This window comes from Notothenia coriiceps, unplaced genomic scaffold (assembly GCF_000735185.1).
Source record: "Notothenia coriiceps isolate Sejong01 unplaced genomic scaffold, NC01 NC01_scaffold00031966, whole genome shotgun sequence".
Lineage (NCBI taxonomy): Eukaryota > Metazoa > Chordata > Actinopteri > Perciformes > Nototheniidae > Notothenia > Notothenia coriiceps.
In genome coordinates, this window is record NW_011364667.1 from 17,209 (window position 1) to 23,457 (window position 6,249).

At 46.4% G+C, this 6,249-nt stretch overlaps 1 long non-coding RNA gene across 1 annotated transcript; it reads right to left on the reverse strand.

Annotated features, from left to right (window-relative positions):
- Positions 1–3,294: 3,294 nt before the first annotated feature.
- On the reverse strand, positions 3,295–4,506 carry LOC104960568 (uncharacterized). The gene is made up of 3 exons (XR_800003.1): positions 4,494–4,506; positions 4,137–4,273; positions 3,295–3,360 (listed from the first exon to the last, which is right to left on the reverse strand). It is a non-coding gene; the product is annotated as an uncharacterized lncRNA (long non-coding RNA).
- Between the last annotated feature and the right edge of the window lie 1,743 nt (positions 4,507–6,249).

Below are 6,249 nucleotides of genomic sequence, written 5' to 3' on the forward strand. Positions count from 1 at the left end.
GGGTAAGTACTGTCCGCTGGTTGCAGTGTTGGTGTCCTGAGGAAGCGCCTGCAGGAAGAAGCCAGGCGACGGCCATCAGAAGACTCATACGCTGCACACAGGGAAGTCTCGCAGATAACACCAACCTCCCGCCTGGGCGCTCTGCCGGTAACGCCACATCGATCATGGCCTCAGCGCCCCGGTCTCTGCGCCCACGCATCGCTGCGGCGGGACGGAAGTGATTTATAACTAGCCGTTCTGAACCAACCTTCGGACTGCACTGCACTCTATGTTGCGAAACCACTGTGCAATATCACAGTACAGGTACAATGAAGTCATCTTATAGATATTATTACTTAGCTGCTTATTTCTTTGTCCACCTGATGGTCACCATTGGAGTCATTTTCGTTTGTGTAAATTAAATATGGATGCGTGCCGTTAGTGTAATATTTTGCCGTCTTAATTGTCAAATCAAGTCCAAGGGAGCCAACTCATTGGGTAGACCGAATTGTGGTTAGCAAACAGGGAGACCGAAGATCCCAATAGATTAACAAATAAGTACATTGATATACTATAATATACTAAATTATATGCAAACATACAGATACAGAGGTAAATTATAAATATAAAAGGCACAATAAGAAAAAAAAACATATACAGAATAGCTGGTAACTTTGCTGTAACAAATGTAACATGTCCCTCTATGGGACAATAAAAGGTCTCTTGATAACAAGGGACCAAAGTGCAGGACTTTAAATGCAGCGGTCATCTGTTCCTGCTGGAGCATGGTACCGGTGATGAGCTATCCCAGGCCCGGTCCTCCAGTCGCCAGGGTGCAGCCCGCAACACGCCATCCCAACCCAGCTGCTCGGATCCTCCCGAGACCCGCACTGGTGCAGGGCCCAGCCCTGCCCACCGAGCTCCTGCGGTGCGCAGGGCCAGGGCCTGCAGAGCCAGAAACCACGATAGAATGCAAGACCAGAAACAGAGAGAGGATCCTTGTAACAGAATCACTCCAGGTCCACACAACCAGACAAAGAACCAGAATCACACTCAGTCCAACAACCAGACCAAGAACGAGAACAGAATCAGTCTCAGGTCCACACCAGACAAAGGAACCAGAACCAGATCAGACTCGGTCCAACAGCCAAACAAGGAAACAGAAATCAGGAGCCTGCTGGTTGAGGACTGGACCTGTTTGGGTCGTTTCTAGACAGGACAGACCCAGAGACGCGAGTCAGGTGAACCGAGTGCTCCAGACCCTCCTGGTCCTCCCCATCCATTCTCAAGCCACTGGCTCAGCTGAAAACAGACCAACAGAACCATCACGGAACTAGGACTGACTGCAGAACTTCAGCTTGTCACATTTAAATAATGAAGTCCTTCGACCTGCGGGGGCCCGCCTCCCAGCTGCCCGACGCCCCCGGTCGAGGTCGGTGTTCCCGGACCACCGGCCGATCCCAGGTTCCCCGTCAGGATCCTCAGTAAAACCTTCAAGTCCTCCTGACCAGCTGCCACCTACAGTACGGTATACAAACTAGCACAAAACACTGGAAGCAGGGGGAAACGCTACCCAAACAGTAAGCCATTCTTCCCTAACACAGACACAAATGAGATCTATCTAAAACCAGTATTCACATGGGCGAAACACGGCTAAAGTTTCTGAAGCTAGAACAGGTACAGGACTACAAAATCAGATTGATGAGGACTGGTCAGAGGACAAGAGCAAGGGCGGGGTAGGAAAACGACGTGGTAAAGGGTGTGGTAGAGTGTGGTTGCATTTATTATCAGACTCATGGGGCTTAGGTCTCCATCCCCTCCAGCGCACCCATCTTGTACAAGAGGCGCCGACAGGTCCTCCGACCATCACTGCAGGTTCACCGGCTCCAGCACCGATGCAGGCTCCCCACCGCCGGCCGGGTCCGAGTCTGGGTCCAAACCGGTCCGTGATGACGAGTCATGTAGACGGGTATCTCTACTAGCTTGAGTCAGGTTAGAACTGTTATCTCTACACTGAGTCATGTTGAACGTGCGTTTATCCTACTAGCTGATCATGGTAGACCCACCGGGGACAAAGTTGAGCTGCGTCAGCTGGACCTTCCCATCTCCTCCAGCACGGCGGGCACGGGCAGCCGCGCGGGCATTACGAGAAGCTGTTTCAAAAACACCGTGATCAGACCCAGTCCATCACCAGTGCAGCTGGAGCTGGATTCTGGGCCGATATGACGCGCCTCAGCCCCCCCTGATGTCCATGGAACTAGACGGAAACTCTTCTGGGCAAAATCCTTGCACGCTGAGTGCCGCCTGAGCCGCCGCTTGAGCCGTGGCGCGCTCAGAGCCCTAAGCTTCCTGGAAGTTGTTGGAGAAGTTCGAAAGACAATAAAGATAGTTTGTGAAGCATACGGTGTTAGAAAGCCAAGTGGGTCGCTTTAGAATGGATCCCTCTGCGACTATTGAAAGTCAGAAAATCAACACGCAATCCACACATACGATCGGTATCGGAGAGAAAATGTAAAAACAAATACTTTCATTTTGAGTAGAAGATCATAGCCCATACGTCATATTACCAGGTAGCTTGTATCATGCAGATGAAATTCACCGGTCCTAAAAAAAAGGGCCAAACGCGCCTGATAGGGACACACTATAAGTCAGCGAGTCAACATCAACCAAACAATAATAAACATACAACACATGGAAATCCATGCTGCAATATACAAATCACACTACAAAGCATTCAGAACATTTTCATTATAAATATAAATGAAGGAAACATGGAAGAGTCTACTCCAACAGGAGGGTCTGGACCTGAAAGACCAGGTTCCTCTGAGACCCTCAGGACTCACGCAGCAGACATGATGAATGCAGGCTAGACGCATCTGAAGCAGGCCCAGACGCTCAGTTCAGTCGGCCATCTGTCTCGGGTTCGGCGTATCTCGGACCCTCCGTGGCGTTTGGAGTCCAAGCTCAGAAGAAAGCTGAGACCTCGTCCCCCACGATGGAAGATGCCCTGAGAACAGAAAAATCAGAAGATGGGGTCAGACAAAGGGTTTTCTGTGGTCCTGGTTTGCAGGAACAGGGACTGACCTTCTGTGGAAGCTGTTGGGCCACGTTGGGACATAGTCCCTTCAGCCTGGCGAGATATGAGTCTGGGGTACCTGCACAGGCAGAGAGCCATTCAGACCTGAAAGAGAAAGAGACAATCAGGGTTCGTGCAGACCGTAGAGGATCCAGCAGATTAAAAATGAAAATCCAAGTCGAGACCTTGGAATCTTAGGGCCATGTCGCGAGCTCTGGTCGCCACACCAGCACATTACAAGGCTCCCAGCGTCATCGTGACCTTCAGGTCGATGATGTCACTTCCTGCCGGTTCACCCAGGGTGGCTGAGGGGAGCGGAAAGGTCAGTGTTAATAAACATATAGAAGGGTACACAGGAAGACCTTCAAGCGGGTACGCTGAACATCATGTCATAAGCATAGGTGTATACCCAAATTGTACGGTGCTTGGGTGTCAATCAAACTGCCGCCCTATGTCCCCTATTATATCTATTCATCTCCCAGTACAGGCATTAGCTCTGAGTGTTAGCATGCTAATGTAAACGCAGACCATATTACTTCCAGAACACGTCTCATTGTTTCTGACAGCAACGTTTCTGATTGGCCCGTGGGTTTAAAGCCCGCCCACATTTTAGTAATGTGGTCATGACGCAGCAAATCTGGATCAGCTCCGTTGTTGCCCCGTTTTTAGAGATGTGGGTACGGAGGAGAAGAGAGAGGGGTTTACTTCCTGACACTTTGAGAGTCTCCTGACACACCGGGGACACATGGTGACACATCGGGGACACATGGTGATGTAGAGAAGACATCAGGAAGTGCATTTTGCATGATAGCCGGGAACACATGGATTAGAGCAAGACATCAACTTAGAAGTCTCCTGACACAGCCGGGGACACATGGTGAGTAGAGAAGACATCACTTTGAGGAGTCCTCCTGACACACCGGGACAAGTGATGTAGAGAAGACATACTTGTGAGTACCTGACACATCCGGGGACACATGGTGATGTAAGAGAAGACATCAGAAAAGTTGCATTCGCATGATAGAGATCTTTAAATAAAATCTATTATTTATTTATCAGTATTATGTTTGATATGTCTGACGGACTGGCGGACTCGTTTCCGTCCGTCTTCATCCTGATGTCTCTCTCCGGAGACGACGTCCTGCCCGGAGGACAGGTCGCTGGCACAGAAGCGATGGCGACAGCAAGAGCCTCGGAGTGGACATCAGGTCTCAGAAACTAAAACCACCTGAGACAATAACTGTTAAAGAATAGCTGAAAGACCACATGGAGAACAAAATCTGTTTAAGAGAATAGCTGAAACCACGCTGGAGACAATAACTGGTTAAAGAAAAGCTGAAGACCACCTGGGAGAACCAATGATCAGCGACTGCCATCACTAACAGAACAGCTGAAGACCTACCTGGAGACAAGAATCTGACTCAACACAAACCAGAACACTGAGAGACCACTGGAGGCAGAAACTGGCTCATCACTAACAGAACAGAGAGCTTCCTGTAACACACTAAAAACTTCCTGTGACACAACTAAAGACACCTGTAACATCAACTAAAGACTCCTGTTACAAAACTAAAGACTTCCTGTTAACAAACTAAAGACTTCCTGTAACACACAAACAACTAAAGACTTCCTGTAATACAACTAAATATCCTGTTACACAACTAAAACTTTCGGTAAAACAACTAAAGACTTCCTGTAATACAACTAAATAGACGTCCTGTAACACAACTAGAAGACTTCCGTTACAAAACCAAAAGACTTCCGTACACAACTAAAGACTTCGCTGTACCACAACTAAAGACTCTGTAACACAACTAAAGACTCTCTTTACACAACTCAAACAACTCAAAGACTCCTGTAACACAACTAAAGACTTCCTGTTACACAACTAAAGACTTCCGGAAAACAACCAAAGACTCCTGTAATCACGAATGACTCCTGAACACAACTAAAGACTTCTCCTGTGAACACAACTAAACAACTAAAGACTCCGCTAACCACAACAAAGATTCCGGTAAACAACTAAAGACTTCCTGTACACAAACTAAAGACTTCGTAAAACCAACAAAGACGTCTGTAATACAACGAAAGACTATCCGGTAAAACAACTAAAGACTTCCTGAATACACGTAAGACTTCCTGAACACAACTAAAGGACTTCCTGTGACACAACAAACAACTAAAGTACTCCGCTAAACACAAACTAAAGACGTCCTGTTACACAGAGCGAGAGCAGACTTCCTGTAACACAACCTAAAAGACTTCCTGTAATACAACTAATACTTCCCTGTACAACTAACCTAAAGACCTTCGCTGGTGACAAACAAACAACTAAGACTTCCTGTAATACAACTAAAAACCTTCCTGTAACACAACTAAAGACTTCCGTAACACAACTCACACAAGACTTCGCTGTACATATAACTAAAGACTTCCTGTGACACCAACTAAACAACTAAAACTACCGTGACACAACAAAACAACTAAACTTCCTGTAATACAACTAGAACTTCTGTAACCAACTAAAAGCCTGTAACCAAATAAAGACTTCCTGTAATACAACTAAGCTTCAATGTAACACAACTAAAGACTCTGTAACACAACTAAAACTTCCTGTAATAAACTAAAGATTATTACACACTAAAGACACCTTATCTGTACACAACACAACTACAGACTGTCTGAATACAAAAAAACTTCCTGAACACAACAAAGACTTTCCTGTAACACAACTAAAAACTTCCTGGTAACATTCCAACGAAAGACTTCCTGTTACAGCAACTAAAGACTTCATGTGACACAATAAATCAACCTAAATACTTCCTGTCAACACAACTAAAGACTGTCCATTATTACAGCAACTAAAGACTTCCTGGAATACAACAAACATAAAGGAGACCTTCCTGCTAACACAACTGAAAGACTCCTGTAAACGCAACTAAGATACTTCCTGTAACACACTAACACAACCTAAAAGATTCCTGTAACACAACATGAAGATTCCTGTGACACAACTAAATATCTTTCCTTTACACAACTAAAGACTTCCTGTGAGACAACTTAAACAACTAAAGCCTCCGTAACAAAACTAAAGACTTCCTGTGACACCATAAAGATTCCGTAACAATGCAACCTTGATGGCACTTTTAACGACCCCCGTGTGGCCCAGTGATTCCTGCTCTGGACTCTTCTGC